Source organism: Danio aesculapii, chromosome 4, assembly GCF_903798145.1.
Source record: "Danio aesculapii chromosome 4, fDanAes4.1, whole genome shotgun sequence".
NCBI lineage: Eukaryota > Metazoa > Chordata > Actinopteri > Cypriniformes > Danionidae > Danio > Danio aesculapii.
The window spans coordinates 21,270,699-21,288,353 of NC_079438.1; the positions used below are offsets into that span (position 1 = coordinate 21,270,699).

At 37.6% G+C, this 17,655-nt stretch overlaps 1 long non-coding RNA gene across 5 annotated transcripts; it reads right to left on the reverse strand.

The window, feature by feature from the left end:
* Positions 1 to 2,790: 2,790 nt before the first annotated feature.
* On the reverse strand, positions 2,791 to 17,592 carry LOC130222243 (uncharacterized). 5 transcript variants are annotated; one of them, XR_008836369.1, is made up of 8 exons: positions 13,796 to 17,592; positions 13,507 to 13,670; positions 13,045 to 13,187; positions 11,381 to 11,441; positions 11,136 to 11,222; positions 10,921 to 11,015; positions 9,892 to 9,988; positions 2,791 to 9,374 (listed from the first exon to the last, which is right to left on the reverse strand). It is a non-coding gene; the product is annotated as an uncharacterized LOC130222243 (long non-coding RNA). The 5 variants fall into 5 exon arrangements; XR_008836368.1 differs by lacking the exons at positions 10,921 to 11,015; positions 11,136 to 11,222 and having other exon boundaries at positions 13,811 to 17,592; XR_008836370.1 differs by lacking the exons at positions 10,921 to 11,015; positions 11,136 to 11,222 and having other exon boundaries at positions 11,381 to 11,420.
* Between the last annotated feature and the right edge of the window lie 63 nt (positions 17,593 to 17,655).

Below are 17,655 nucleotides of genomic sequence, written 5' to 3' on the forward strand. Positions count from 1 at the left end.
CGTAATATTAAGGTGAAATAAACACACCCAGTCCTTTTTTTCCCAAATTTAACAACATAAAAACGGTGAATTAATTGGAGCGGTTTTCAGATCGACCGCAACTTGACGTAGGAGTGTGGTCCCCCCGTCCACCAATATTGATTGACAACTGTGCATATTAACATGTCCCGGTAGTCACATGTATAATCATATCAATAAGACCAGACGTGCGCAAAGCAACCGGGAATAAAAGGTGTGTTCAGTTTGCTAGGATCATCAATCATCATTAAATGTGATCAAGAGTGAGTTTTACAAGTTTAAAATGTTTTAAAACAGAGCATGTGTGTAATAAATTACAGCGATTTAGCTTAGCTTTACTTCATCAGCACAGCCGGTCAGAACAATTCAGAGATGTATAAAGTACTAGAGACCCAGACTTAAGTAAAAGTACAAGTACTCTATCAAAAAGTGACTTGAGTAGAAGTAAAAGTGCTCTTTAAGCACCATACTTAAGTGGAAGTACTAAAGTAGTCAACATTTTTTGTACTTAAGTATTGCAAGTAGTTTATTTCAAAATTTACTACTCAAGTACTGAAAGTAAAAGTACAAGTATTGTGTAATGTAGTTATTAAAGAAAGCAGTCAAAAGACATCATATTGTTTTGTTTATTTTAAATCTCTTTTTTGGGGGCACGTCATTAAGCAGAACGAAAAGAAACATGACTTGCAATACTGTTTTTCTCTCACGCTTGAACCACAGATCTGACAGATTATAACAGCTTTAACACACACCTTTCAAAGTTGTGTGTCACAAAAACAGTCCATAATCCACTCAAAACGCTATTGAAACCCATTTTCGGAGCACAATTTACTGGTTGTGAACGCTGTAAACGAACGTTCTAATTCACTTGATTTTGATTTTATTGTAAAAAAAAGAAAACGTGTATATTACTGTGTTAAATGAAAATCTGAAATATTTTATGGCTTATGGCTATGATTTAGTATTCAAAAATGTTTCATTTTGATTATGTTTTAATTAAATTGGTTTTAAACTTCATATTTTTCTAGTATATTTATTCATTCTGGTACTTTTACCATAAACCAACATCTCAACCATTTGGTAGAGGCTGATATTTTAGAAATTATGGGATGTGTTGGGGGAAAATGTATTGATTGTGTTAACTAGCGACATTAGGAGTTAAGAAATGCAATAAATAAAAAAATTCTATTGGTTTTTTCTTGGTGAGACAGTTAAATGGTTACTTGTAATACAATTGTGTCCTTTAATACAGCAGTAATATATATGAACTGTAATCTTAATTTGACCCGCTCAAAGAAAACACTCTTTCTGAATGTATCAAACAAAACTCATGCACAGAAGACAGCATGAGCATTTATAGCAAATAAACTAATGTAAATATTCACCCGCCTGCTTTTTAAACGCTGACAGGCGAGGTCTTACACCCCTTTGACTGGTTATTGTCTTCACCTTCTCAACAGAAAAGGCTGCTATCGGCTTTAGAAATGAAAGCGTTGTTCACTGATGGCGGGAAGAACAGCCGCGGTTACAGTCTATGTATGTATAATACGCGGTTATCACAGGTAATCTATAATAGAAACAGTGGAGAAAACTTGCACCTCATACACACCCAGGTCTGGATCCACAAGTATCGCTTTAACAGCCAAGAGGAGATGAACAGTTGAGTCTCACAACATTTCTCTGTAGTAGTGAAATAGCGGCTCGTGTGCTGTGCCGCCTTCACTCGCCCTCGCGCCTCCGTCCTTCGCCATAGTATTGCGACACCGCACATAGGAGATAAATGACGTCAGTACGTAATAACCCGTTATGATCTATTACTGAACCGATATTGACCATTTTGAAACCTCTAGTAACGAGTAACGATGCAGCTCATAAAAAAATCTTCCGGAGTAAAAGTATTAAACTCATCGAAAATATGTACTTAAGTAAAAGTGGAAGTAGGAGAAAAAAACAATACTCCAGTAAAGTACAGATACTGCCTTTTAGTACTTAAGTACAGTAGTGAAGTAGTTCTACTTCGTTACTATACATCTCTGGAACAATTATAAAGGAAGATGCTTCAATCCCGGTTTGTGGACGTTAAATCAGGTTTATTTTGTACATTAAAATAAAAAATATCCATACAGCAGTGGAGATTAACCTGTATCCTGTCACATATGCGTGCAAACAAAGTGCGAAGCTAAACGCGCGCTCTCTCTGTCTCTGTGTGTGCACGTGTCCTCACTGTGTGTGCGCGTAAACTTTGTAATGACATTGTGTGTGACTCATCGTTGCAACTCACAAAAACTGCATCAAATACTGATTGGTAAAGTTCTTACTGTAGTATTTCTCACAAACGCGACGTGAGATCTGCTTCCTGAGGCAGCCAAGGGCGGCGACTGAGGCATGTTGCTGACAGGCACGTGGGAACGGTGGGCGGGGAGGACTAGCCTTAAAGGCCCAGTACAAAAAATCAGCAACCAAGTTTTACCGCCTATAATACAGACACTTCAGACAGCTATAACAAATACTCTGATGGTTGTTTTGAGCTGAAACTTTACAGACACATTCTGGGGACACAAAAGACTTATATTAAATCTGAAAAAAGGGATAACCTAGGTGCCCTTTAAGAAAGCACATGCAATAAAAAAAACACCAGCAAATAAAGAAACGATCTTCATCAATTTGACAGCACATGTGTTGCAAATTGGTCACAAAAAAAACAAAAAACAGAATAAACGTTGTAGGACTCAAATGGTCCATTGCATGTTCAAAAATTGACGGAGATCTGAGTTGAAAATTAAGAAGTTTTATTTTGAATGCAAGAAGTTAGAGAATACATCTTCTGCGCAGAAGGGATATAATGGCAAATGAGCTTCCTGTATTCAGGCTTTTATACTGTCTCTCACACACTCCCTAACCCTAACTACTATAGACTTATATGGAATTGTCTTAACAGGTTAACCATTCAGAAACTAGATATTCTTCTTCCTAGTATCTGTGTATCTTCTCTTAACAGTTCACCTTTTAAGGCAGATGTTTCAGAGCACGTACACAGAGCTCATATGTCCTGTCATTCTCAGACCTTTCATCATTTTCTATGCACCCACACTCGATAACAGGATGGGCTGTTCTCTGCAACCTGCAATACTTCCCTAAACTTGTACACATAATATAGCAGTTAACCCTTTAAAGCAAAAGCCTTCGTGGCTGCATTTATTAGTAAATGTTTAGCAAAATCTAACAATAAAAAAAATGCTATCCTTCAATCCCTCTCTTGGCCTCTGAAAAGAGGCCACACCACTTTAATAACACTTAAAAAATCTCAGAATACTTGGTCCAATATGTCCAGATGAGCTTGGGTCGAAAACCTCTGTGAGGAAAGACACCCAAGCGGCCCCCTAGTTAGCTTATGGGCAGCCACCACATGTTCACCTGACACATCATATCAGACTACTAGAAAGACAAGTACTTAAGACGTAATAATAATAGAAAATAACATTCCCTACAAACCAGTGTGCTCAGGCTGGACTGGGCCGAAAACCCCTGTGGGGAAAGGCACCCAGTCGGTTCCCTATTTTATGTTTGGGCAACCACAACATGTCAGCTGAGTCAATCACACTGAAATTATCTAAACTACAAACATTTCAATAATCAAAATTTAAATCTTAACACATTTTCAAACAGCAAATTTCTCAAACATCAATATCTAAAAAACACATAGCTTGTGATGTATCAGCATCTGCAAAGAAGCACAGTTATTGGGAAAAAACAACATTTATAAGTCATATTCCTCCTCCTCTTCCTCCTCATCATTATTTCCAGGAGATATCAGCAGAGGCATTGTGTAAGGGGGTGGAGCTCCATCTTTCTTTTTAATTGCTGCTATTATCACCCTGTTACACAATGTTCTGATACACGGCATGCTACAGCATCCACAGGTCACTATTATGGCCACAAAGGTAGCTATAGAGATCAAAATTGATGTAAACATGATTTTATATTTTCCAAACACACTGGTCAGCCAATCATCAAATGGGGTATTTACACCAGAGTGTTCTGCCATTGTTTTAGAAAGGGTTTTTAACCCTTCTAAAGCCCTCATTACTGATGCGTCTGTGCGGTATTATTGGTAATAAAAGTGCAGCAAAATCTTGGAACATGGCACCCCTTTTCCACCAATAGCATGTCTAGTGCTATTCTATTTTGTATTGCCATTAATGAGGTCGGGGCCAATTGTTCCGATAATCCTTCTACGGCGTCTCTTGTTAAATTTGCCAATCTCATCAAATTATAGTGCACATAATTTATTCTATCCACATTTTTACTTGGGGTGACAGGGAATAGGGCTGAAATTATTGGGATATTCTCGAACCCGGCGGCAATTTGGTCTACTAGTTTGTATTCATCAAGGACTCCTCTCGGACTCCTATTTAGTCTATATAGGTTCGACAATTAGTAGTTAGATCAAAGCTTCTCCTTCGTCTCGTGGCTGTAATTTGGTGTTTATGTCCAATCATTGTGACTAGTGCAGCTAACCTGACCATTGCACATATACCTTCTGTAGTTTTCCCTTTTATTCTTACAAACAATCTTTTCCCTCCACAATAATAATATAGTCCTCCCCGCGCCCAAGGTCCTATTATATCCCCTGCATTGTTGATAATCTGTTTGCACCACAAAGGGTTAATATGCTTTCTCTAGTATATCTTCTGGGGTTAATTTGGTATAATCCATTTCTATCACAACCCTTCGACCTCTAATTTCTCAACTATGATCTCTGATTGGGGTCCTATAGTTGTTGTCTTGTTTCTATCTATTACATTGACCTTATCTAAAAACTCAACTTCTATGATTCCCAGGGGGTCAGTTCCTGATATCTCAACTCCTAATAGTATATGGAGAAACTTAGGCGGATTGTTTTTCCCAGCATAATGGGTCTCATCTAAGGGGTATCCTGTCCACTCCCTTATGGACATAGTAATAGGGTTCTGGGTAGGACTGTAATCCCTTTGTATTTTCAGTTTTCTCCACTCGTTTTTAAAATTCCCTAACCATGTTGGGTTTGGCGTCCATTTCCCTGTGTACCCCACTACTTGATCCCACCCTCTACACCACTTATTATCCGCTTTACCCATCGTGTTACACCATGCATTCATAGTCTGATCAAAACAAACATATACGTCATATCCTCGGCATGAACTATTGTGTCCCCCACAGTCAATTACCTGACATAGATCAAATATGTAAGATGTTGTCTCTCCCTTTACATATTCAATGGACAGCCCTCCATAATACTTGGAACACCTGTTTTCTTCCCCTAGTGATCTTTTTACTCTGGTTGGTTTTACAGTTGAGGTTTCATTCCTGTTCTGACTTTTTCCCACTCCTAGAATTGTCCCCACTATTATCAGTGTTAATATCCCCACTATCCCCAGTAGTTTCCAGTTTTCCCACAGCTTGACCCTCATGTTTTATTGATGCTGGTTTTCCTTATTATTCAATTCTGATCCTCCCTTTATCTTATTTTTCACAGTGTTATTGTGTTAACAGCAAATAATATATAATCAATATCAAAGCTACAATAAAAATAGCAAGCATAGTAAACTTATTCTAACGTATAAACTGAAATAGTTATATTCTGGCCTTTAAACGTCTTTTCAATAATGTGGAGAACTCTATAGAATTCCAACTTGTCCAAACCACACCCCTATGGATAATCTGGTGATGTGTAATTTGTCACACCACGTTCTCATGCAGATTAGACTGCTCTCAAAGTCCTCATATGTGGGTAGGTCTCTAGCAAGTGTTTTTGTGATCAGGTTGCAAACTATTCTGTCTGCCTCGTGAGTTACAGCACAGTCACCTTTCGTTTTCCTCTGGGGCTTTACCTTGTCAACCCCATATCTTTCTCTGAATTTTTCGCTATCCCCGCTCCAAATACACAGTCTGCACTGACACAATGGGCTATAGCTTCTCCTTTAGGGGCTGTGAATAAGTCCCTAGTTTTGTGGTCCACCTGCAAAGTTTGTAGGTTACTTTGTGATGGATGAAAATTTTTCTGTGTGTATGTGTTTGTGTGTCACCTCCTTTTCTGGTACCCTCAGTCCCTCCTGTATCTCCTGTGGTATACTCCCTCTCTTGGACCTGCGAAGCAAGGTCCACTCTGGTGTCATTTAATTATCTGGACTGTGGGTCCGCTGGACATTACTTAATTGGAGCAGACCAGCGAGGCTCTTTCCATTTACACCTGTAGATTCTCAATATCACTCAGTCCCAAGTTTGGTCAGGTAGGGGTGCTGGATATTCGTGTCCCCTAAAATCAGTTGGGAACATTTTGTCAAAAGATTCAATTAGAGCAGTCAATTTGTCATAGTAAATTTTGTGTGATAACGGTTGTACTGGTTCCAATTGTAGTGTGGTCAGTGGGCCAGGAAATTGGCGACCAGTCAACAGTTCAAAAGGCGTGTATCCTGTTGCCCTACTCACAGAGCTCCTTACTGACATCAAAGCCAGTGGAAGAGCAGCTAACCATGTCAATTTAGTCTGTGCACAGATTTTAGCCAATTTGTTTTTCAATGTTAGATTCAACCGATTCAACCGCTCAACCTTGACTGTGGGTGATAGACTGCCCCGAAATGGTGTACTAAACCCAATGCCTTTTCTACATCAGCCAAATGTTCATTTTTAAAGTGTGAGCCGTTGTCAGATCTGACCCAGCTCGGAAAACCATGACGTTGGATGTAATTGTTTATCAGACATTTAATGACAGCAGTGCTGTCTTCCTTGCCCACCGGGAAGGCCTCTGGCCATCCAGTATATGCATCAATCTTAACAAGCAAGTATCGTTTACCATTTACCTTTTCAGTCATGTCAGTGACATCAATTATAACTTCATCCTCAGGGCCATTTGCCAATGGGAACGATCCCTGAGATGGTTTCATAGTTGGTTTGACATTGTGCATCTGACAGATGTCACATGTCGTTATGTACCCAGAAATTAGGTGTGGCATAAAAGGATGGCACCATGATTGCAATGCTCATGACATTTGCTTATCACCACAGTGTGCATGTGTGTGGGCTTCTTTTAACATGCTTGGGACTAGTGACACTGGGAGCAAAGCTCTACCATCCGGTGCTGTCCAAAGGCCATCCTCGTGTCTGATTGCCCCTTTGTTTTTCCACACAGACTTTTCTTCAGGAGCAGCCATGTCTTGCTGCTCAGATAAGAATTCTCTTGAGAATTCTGGTAGGAGGGATGTCACGTCTGGCTCAGATGTGACCACAAACTGACCCTGTAGGTAGTCTGAGGCACGTTTTGCCGCCAAGTCTGCTGCTTCATTCCCTTTTGATATTAAGTCAGTTCCTTGAGAATGACCAGTGCACTTAATAATAGCCACTTTGTTTGACAACATTATGGCTTCAGAGAGCTCTCTTGCTTCTTTCTCATGAGTAATAGGCCGGCCATAAGAAGTTGTGAATCCACATCTGATCCACACAGGCAGCTCCACGTGGGCTGTGGACACTGCATATGCAGAATCAGAGTAGTTGACAGACTGTCCTTTTGAGTGTCTCAATGCATTGATTAGGGCCAATAGTTCTGCTTTTTTGTGCAGATTGTTTGCCAATTAGGGGTTCAGATTGTATAGTGACCAATTGATCATTCTGTAATTTAACCACAGCAAAGCCTGCTTTCATAGTTCCATAATCTGCCCTGTGGCAGCTACCATCTATAAACAGTGTTATTAGGTTGTCTGTTTCAGGAAGTGGGGAGTCATTCAGGCCCTCTCTAGCAACTGCTAATCTGTTGCTTAAGCGTCTGTTTTTAGCTAACTTCCTTTTCTCAAGCTACAGTTTCAAAATTCTTTTTTTTTTTTCAGCTTTAACAACTCACTTCCTTCTTTGTCCGCTCTCTCTACTGCTTTGTCTCTGAAATCTACTGCATACCTTTGCATTTAGTATCATCACTGCCTGGTACCTCAGGAGAATGTTCCATGGCCTGGGTCACACCAGCAGGAGCTCCTTGTAACACTGCTGCCCTGAAAATTCTATTAGTAACAGCGTTAGACATTTGGTTTTCATCGCATGCTTCTTCTCAGTCTTTGAAAGTATCTATTTATGTATGCTGCTCCATTTTTACCATCCCAATGTTTAAATTTCATGTTCTCTATTGACCACTAACTGCTTCGGTTGCTGGCTTATAGTTGGGTTTTGGAGTGATCTTGGTATAGCCTCTGTATGGTGGGGCATAGGGCGTCGCTATCTGATCAGTCTTAGTCTCAGCCTCAGCTTCCTGTTTTTTACTCAGTTTAGCTTCAGCTTCTTTGCTGTTCACTTCCCTTTTCTTTGATTTTAGTACAGATGCTGCGAGTGTAACTCTAGAACATCTTCTCAAATCTTTATCTAACTGTTTTTCTTTCTTTGCATGGGCTCGCTTGTGTAACAGCCTTACTTCCTCTTTTCTGTGTCTGAAAACAGCTTCTTGTGCTCTTCTCTTTTATTCACACTTTCTGAAACAGAGATCCCTTTTTGTACATACAATCAGTACTATAATGTTCAATCATTTCGCGCGTATATTTTCCCAGTTTTTAGCCGTTTTTCCTATCTTTTTGATCAGTTTGTGCCAATAAAATATCTACCATTTTATCCCATTGTTGACTTAAAGGAAGACAATCATATTCCTCACATTCTCCTTCCATTTTATTTTAATGTTATTTAATCCCTACACTCTCCCTATTTCTCAATTCACTAAACCTGCTATCCTTGAGAAATGTCTTGAAGATATCAAGTCCTCGTCAAGACCAGAGGGATCTTCAAGTTTTTTGCCTTCTCAGGAAAAAGGACTTCTCCGTTAGATAGATGTAGGCCTTTTACATACACTATCCATCCTGATTGTTGAAGAGTCAATTGTCTTCGTCAAGACAAAATTTCTTCAACTAGTTTTGCCTTTTTAGGGAAAAGGACTTCTCTTTAGACTCTAAAAGTCTACCCTAAGTGCCTCCTTAGAGAAAAGGACTTCCCCTAGATCCTATTGATCTACTCTAATTCTCTTTATTCTTTCTCTCACAACTCATTCATCTATATTCATTCACAATTTCAAATTAGTTTAATTTAGGTATTTTATAAATTCTTGCATGTCAAAATGTCATCAAATACATGAACACTGTATTTACTGATGCCAAAAACCGTTCATTTAGAATATTCAATAGCAGAATTTAAGTAAAAGGTTTCTGCTTACCTTTGTATAGAGAGGCCTCTCTGGTTTTGGCATCAGAAACAAACGTCCATCTATTTGACAATCTCCAGTCAATCACGTCGTCGGATCACCAATTGTAGGACTCAAATGGTCCATTGCATGTTCAAAAATTGACGGAGATCTGAGTTGAAAATTAAGAAGTTTTATTTTGAATGCAAGAAGTTAGAGAATACATCTTCTGCGCAGAAGGGATATAATGGCAAATGAGCTTCCTGTATTCAGGCTTTTATACTGTCTCTCACACACTCCCTAACCCTAACTACTATAGACTTATATGGAATTGTCTTAACAGGTTAACCATTCAGAAACTAGATATTCTTCTTCCTAGTATCTGTGTATCTTCTCTTAACAGTTCACCTTTTAAGGCAGATGTTTCAGAGCACGTACACAGAGCTCATATGTCCTGTCATTCTCAGACCTTTCATCATTTTCTATGCACCCACACTCGATAACAGGATGGGCTGTTCTCTGCAACCTGCAATACTTCCCTAAACTTGTACACATAATATAGCAGTTAACCCTTTAAAGCAAAAGCCTTCGTGGCTGCATTTATTAGTAAATGTTTAGCAAAATCTAACAATAAAAAAAATGCTATCCTTCAACGTGCAGCAAATTGGTCATATATTTTACAGGGCTACCTGCATCCTGGAGACAAATCCTGATCTCCAGAAGTGTGTTTGTCCTTCATAATAGATGTGACATGTTTGAGAAAGATATCACCAGCAGTAGAAGACTCTAGAAGAAACCACAAATCATATTATTTTTACCTTAAAATAACGCACCAGAGCACTTCAGGGAAACTAAAGAAACTGGTCTCATTGGTGAAACTCTTGAGAAGTTTTTAGCTCCTGTATAATTATGTCAAACACAGACTGTGTGTGAATCCACTATACTGTAAATCACTATTGTGATATAAAGATACTCAGCTTTTCTTCTCCACAAATTTACTAATAAAATCTAAATGCAATCATTGATACTATTATTGCAGTTTGAGTTTTCTACATTTAGGAGCTTCTGTAAGTCTTTGGTTTTCAAAATTTAAGTGAGCTGAAGAAAATGACAGTTTCTGTCCAAAGTAGAAAAGCTGCTCATTTTACTGAGTGAATGTAGACTGTAGAATGTAGTATTATATCAGAATGAAGCTGTCGAGTGAGTTTCTGTCTCAGCAATACGATTCACAACAATATGATACGACATAGAGTCTTAGTATCACAGACTCATTAATAAACACACAGATCACTAATACATCTAAGATAAATCAGTATCAGAATGAGTAGGTTTCTATAATTCTCTTCCACAGGGTATATTCAGGGATCCTAAAGGTAGTTTCAATACTTTAAGCCATTTTAAAGACCTTTTCAGAATATTTTAAGACCTTATCGCCACTTCAAGTTCTAATCAGTATCAAATCTTTAACTTAATAAACAATTGTTAATAAACGGTTGTTAATAAACAGTTGTAATTAAATAAATCAATGGAGCACGACCATGCAACAGAACTCAGATATGCTCGGAAGAAACAAAGCTTGAAAGAATAAATTATGTGATTGCTTTCAGTGACAGGTTTCAGCCACTGTTTAAACTCGTCTCTATCCAACCAGAAGTACGCAAACTAACATTTTCCCATTTTGCTGTCTGTTTCGCTACATGTGGAGAGCATCACATCACCTTCCCGCATTTGTCACAAATTACGTGACATCATCCGGATGGAGAAGCTTGGCCAGACGCACCCCAGTCCGAAACAATCGTGTGGATCGAGCACGCTGTTGTTAATATTAGGAGGAAAATAAATATATTTATGCTTTTTTGGAGTCAAACATTTTGGACAAATGCTTAGACAAAATGTAAGGCCTTGTATAAACGCGATTAAGACTTTTTAATACCTTTTAAGGGCCTCAATTTTCTCATAATTGATTTATCAACTTTTTAAGACCTCGCGGACACCCTGTTCCAGAGACACACTTGATCATCTGTTAGATCAAGATTTAAAGAGGTATACATTAAAATGACTTCAGCTCAGCAGTACAGTCTCAGAAACAAAGAGGTGATTGACAGATTATTAGATGACACTCATAATATAAATATATGTACATATATATATATATATATAATATAAAAAAACTCTCACCTCAAATAAAGACTGTAGATCTTTCTATTTGTCCTCTGAACTGTTGAGTTGAACAACAAGTCTACAAGTCAAAATATTTTCACTTCTGAAAAACACATCAAACTGGTTTGTGACATGATAATAATAAAAAAAAGAAACTGCATGTGAAAAACACAGACCTGTGTCTGGGCTTTTACTCCACTTTAACCCTAACCCATTTCTTAGATAAGAATTAAAATGCTTAAAACTACCTGTTCAATCTGTTTTTTTGTTTGTTTGTTTTGTCAATTCAATTCATGTTTTTAGAATAATTACACAAATTCAATATAATTATTGTTTCAAAGCAGCTTTACAAAAGCAGCACATCATTGCAGGGGTGCCACTTCACATTTATCAGCAACAATGCAGGGGGCTCACCTGCTTCAATGCATTACAATCAAAATCAGAAAGAGTACTGCATAGGGTGGACATTATACATCTTCAATGAAGTGTATTTGTGTATTAGGTGTATGTGTATACACTGCAATATTAACAGGTCAGAGAATGTGAAATCAGACAGGATTGATTAAGTTTGAATAATAGTGCAGCAAACCCTCGCTGATGATCCTGATATCATTCACAGCAGCTCATATTAAGCTGGACTCAATAAAAGACTTTCTCCAGCTGATTTCACTGAATATACTCTATATATACTGTGGTGTTTGTGTCCACCAGTGATGTGTCACTCCTTCAGGAACAAGTATTCAGTGGAAGAAGGAAGCAGCCCTCAAAAAACCTGTTTTGTAAGTGGTGTGCCTTCTTTAAGACATAAACAGGTTTCTTGATGTGTCTCAGCACTTCCTTTAGCAGAACCCTTACAAAAAACCCACATGAATCCTGCAGGAATATTATGCAGATTTCCTACAGGGATTTAGCTTATTTTCCTGTAGGAATACCAGGAGGAAATTTATGCAGGGATTATTCCTGCAGGAATTACAATCCTACAGGTCTAATGAAATATACAGTTCTAGCAGGATTATTGTGCAGGATAGATATGAAGTAAGATCAATTTCACAATAAAACAATGCACTTTCACAAATTATTTATTAAAATAGTAAAAATTTGAGAAAAAAAAAAAAGTAGACCAAATCAGAATCCAATTCACAGCAGGCTGCGTTTACTCCATTTTCCAAAAAAAGTAAAGAAAGTTTCCTGTAAGTGGTAGAGTTGGTGTAGGGCAGAATACAGTCTGTACAGTATAAAAACCATTACAGCTATGAAGAATCCCCCAAAACAACCAATGGACCATTTCACAAGACTGTTATGATGTGTTTAACGGTCATCAGCATCCTAAATACCTTAAAGTTTTTAATATTTCGATTTTTTTAAACTCATGTACATTTATATGTATTTTTGTATAATACAATCTTTGCGTCAAATGACAAAAAACAAATGATCGCTTATGCAAGGAGTATTTAATGAAGTGTCTATGGGGACAGGACAGTGGATCTGACATTATTCCCTCTTCTGGCTGCTGTTATCAGTCTCACACTATTTTACTTTCTTTTTTCTGTAAGTCTTGATAACACCATCCTGGAGTTTTTCTTTTATTATTTCAGCAAATAGAATTGTAAAAAAAATATTTGTTGTACTCTCCAATTCACAAATGTGATAATACAAGTGTGTGTGTGTGTACAAATTATTACCTTACTTGTAACTTGTGCTCATCATTTAATTTTTCCGAGTGCTGCCCTGATAACTTTCATTGGTACACCTGGAAATTTCTTCTGTGCTGTGTCTGTAAATTCCCCTCTCCTGAACATCCTCCTCCTGAGAGTTTCTTTGTTGTCTAAAGAGAAATAAACACTTAAAAAAATACTTAAAAAGTTGAAAATACAGATCAATCATGACTTGGCATGGGCTGGTATAAGTTTCTGGTGGTATGATAACTTTAGATAAAAATATCATGATATTGTGATTACTGCTCTAAAATAAGTTATTTTAAAACATCCGAGTAAAAAAAACTTAAACACAGTATATTTATTTTAGGAAAGATTTAAAATATTATGTAACAGTAAACATGTCAGGCGAAATCTTTGACTTCTGCTGTCTTCATTAGTTTCAAAAGTACAGATTTCTTTACAACACATAAAAACCTTTACAAATACCTTAGAAACGGTCTAAAACTGTGGCTGGTGAACTTTCAGCCTCATCAGCAACATCCACAACATCTCCAGGTTCAAAGTTATTTTTCAGTAGGTTCTTTTTAGGAACAATGTCAGGTCGGTGGCTCCTCCCTTCATTCCACTAGGACCCATGTTTTGCCCATTTTCTAAGATAAATGGGTATATAGACAGACAGACGAACCCACACACACACAAACATATATACACACAAATATATATCATTCATTTATCTGGTGGCTTCAGTTGACTGTATCCATGACAACAGTTTTACCTTATGTCAACCTACCAACAGGTAGTTTGCTGTCCGACCGGCGATCAAAATGATTTCTGAGGTAACAAAAAAAACGACATTAGCATCAATTATAAGCAGTAAATGATAAAAATATAACTAATATAGCCATTTTTTAAATTAAGTTTTGATAAAGGCGTCGACGGTAGTAGGCCTGGGTATATTACGTTAGCAATATACTAGTATTGTTAACGTGATCTCAGCTTTAAAAGGAAAAATGCATTTGTTTTGGTGTTACAAAGCAATTTACTGATTTAACGTTAAAATAGATCAGTAATTATAGCACTTTAACGATAAAATAACTTAAGAAAAGTACTTTACCTTCAGAAGACGGTTGGTGACAGTTGACTGACGTGCATTCGAATCGGTGACGTGAAAGCGAGTCATCTCAATGAATCGAATCTTTTCTCTGAGTGATTCATTTTACCGGAGTTTATAATGTAAACTACATTGTTACGCCAGTAGGTGGCGAAAACGAGCGTCTTTTTAAGTGTGAAAGATTATCTGTATGAACCTATATTTTAGTCTATGGTATGAACCTGTAAAGCAGATTTAGTAAAACACATGTATTCCACAAAGAATTTATTTTCTTAAAGAAAAAAGTATGTTTATAAAGAATGTTTGTTTTAATTTGTTTAACTAAGTCCATTTGCCAAATAATACACACACATATTAGTAGTAGTCATTATTAACTTAAATATTGTAATTATTATACGTTTATAATATAGACCTACATTGTTGGCAGCAATGTATTATCTCATTTCAATTTTGCATTTATATCTTATTTTATTTAAAATTTTTTATAATAATTTACTTATTAAATTTACTCTAACACTGCAGAAAACACATTATGTTTACCAATCCAACTACCAATAACCCTAACCTGCTTTTTTAAAGGATAAAAATAGAATAAAAAGTGTACTTAAACGAAGAGGCACCAGTTCCAGCTGCCACAAAAAGGCAATGGACACAGAATAACAGGTTGCTCAGGTCAAAAAGACAGAGAATCAGGGAAAACAGCAACAAACATTTTAAAAGAAAGAGCGATAGACTCTGTTGAACTCATAAAATGCACAGACATACATTCAACATGTGTCCACCTCACAGACAGGTCTTGCAGTTTTTTATTTTTATTTTTTGCATCCAACCAAACAGATGTTAGTTGAATTCAAATAGCTGGATTGACATTTTAATAAATGAAATAAAAAAGTATAGAAATAAAACGTAAAAGTGTAGAGCTTGTTTGTTTGCATATATGCATAATTTGAATGGTTTAGAGTAATGGTTGATTTTTATAATTGCCTATAATCTATTCGTACACTTTTATTGATGTATTTATTCATTTTTTGTTTGTTTGTTGTATTGTTTATCTGTTAGAACTCATTTTAAATTGCTACCAACAGCAAGTGACAGAATTTCTTTCTTTCATTCCAATTACAACAAATAACTCCTGCAAGTCCTGCAGGAATTTTAAAATCCTGCAAGACTTGTCACTTGCTTGGATTCATTGTAAAACCTGTAGGAAATTCCTGCACATATCCTCAATGTGTCCTACAGGATTTTGTAATTCCTGCAGGACAGCAGCTATCCTGCAGGGGAAAATTTAAATCCTTCAGGATTCCTGTAAAAAGTACTGCATGATTCTAAAACCTGTAGGAATTGCCTGCACATATTGTCATTTTGTCCTGCAGGATTTCATAATTCCTACAGGATACCAGCAGGTTCCTGCAGAAAAAATGAAAATCCTGCAGGATTCCTGTAGGCTATTTTTGTAAGGGCATCTCTTTCATAATCATAATATTTTTGGTCTGAGTATTAACAATTTAGAAACAACCCTTAAAGAAAATCCAATCTCAGATTCAATAGAGGTGATATACTTTATGTATTAAATACTAGTATAATTGTAAGTGTACTACTTAAAAAGTAGTTTTTCATTTGTACTGCAAGTGAACTCCTGAGTAGTATACTTTTGTAATATCTGATGTAAATATTTAGTTTCTCTATTCTATGCTTAGAACTTGACTATTGCACTTAAGTATTACAACTGCACACACAGTAATAGATACACACACACACACACGCACACACACACACACACACACACACACACTGCATTATAGAGCAAATCAGCATGAAAGTTTACAGGAGTGTATGTAAGTCATGCAATTTACAAAAATGACCAATAAAAGTCTGTTACTGATACTCTGCTGGCTGATTTGCATGTTGATTCTAATCGGGAGCAGTTTATGTTAATGTTAGTGGGACAGTATTGTAGTGTGTGTGACAAAACTTTTGGTGAATTACATTTGTTTGGGTTGGTTATATATTTGAAAGAAAGAGAAACTGTTGACTTTAGCGATGACGAAGCTTCATTTAAACAGCACAAAATGCCATCTGACATCGAGGGGAAATACCTCACAGCAGTTGTTTCCATCCTATTAAATCACATTTTTTTAAATGATCAGTCCAGGAGGTGGCGCTGATTGACAGCAGTACTAGTTCAAAGATGTTAAAAGCGAATAAAATAGATTAAAAAGCTGTCCAAATCTGACTGTTTATTACGCATCAGCTGCAGATCTGAATTTCATAGCATTCTTGACCGTACACGCAAAGCACAATGGGTAATTTGGCGTTCTAAGAAAAAGTTCTATACCGTTGGTACCCTTTTAGCAGTGGAAACGCAAGCCTGATAAATGTGACCCGCACCATACTGTACCACTAAGAGGAAAAGGGCCATAACAACCGTGCAGAGATTGATGGAATTCGCAATTCCATGCCTTTGGGCTATCTGATGTGGCTGACTGACCCACTTCGTAAATCGCTATCTGCCCTAACTACAGACCAGAGCAAAATGGATGACTGACAAGGCCAAGAATCTGGAGAAAGGGACAGTAGTGATGATAATCGATTCACAACTTTCCAGAGCTCTCTGCCAGTGGGTAAGATCACTGACACAATCCCTGGAGCAGATAGACTTATAAGAACTGCTTAAGTACAAGTGGGTGATCGCAAATATGTAAGACATGTGAGTAAATTGATCTGTTTGCCACGGTTACCAAATGATGATAACTCTTAGGCATTTTTTGTAGTTAATTTTCTAAGTAAATAGGGGCGGCTCTTGAAAAGGCCAGATATATTGGATATATTTGGTGTTGTGATTTGAAGTTGGTTTTATTGACAGCTGGCTCGGGCCGCCCAGAAGCCGCATATCATTTCCGTTCCCGTAGTCGGACATTGCAGTTCTATACAGTCTGGCTAACAGCTCGAAACAGTGGCTTATTTTGTGTGCGTAACGGGAAGCGTTTATGTCCTATGTCTGTGTGCTTCCAATACTTATTTTATGGGTTTAGTGTTGTAACACAAACTTTGAATGACGATCCGACCGTATGATCGCAAATACGTCATCACCGCGTCTGGTGCGTGATCAGAGTAAACGCCATTATTAACGACCCACATGTGAAGCTATGGTCACACTGGGCTTTGTGTGTGCGAAATTCTGTCTCACGCAGTCAAGTGATGCGATTTTGCAGGTCAGAATTAACCAAGCTTGAACTTTGCACCGCAGCCACATGCGAAACTTGACGCTTGACCTTGCGTTTCCTGTCTGACGCATTCGCTTGCGTATGAATGGAAGTCTATGGGAGAAAAAGCCCAGTGTGACCGCAGCTTAAGCTATGCAGAGCGTTCGCAGCAGATGGACCGCACGGCCTGAGGTTATGTTTTGCTGTTGTGTGGTTTGAGAAAATGTAAGCCATGCCATTCTTTTCGTCGGAGTGCAAGTGCAGCTGGAGTTGGGTGTTGAATTTGAAATTCTACAACTGATGTAAGATAGATAGATAGAT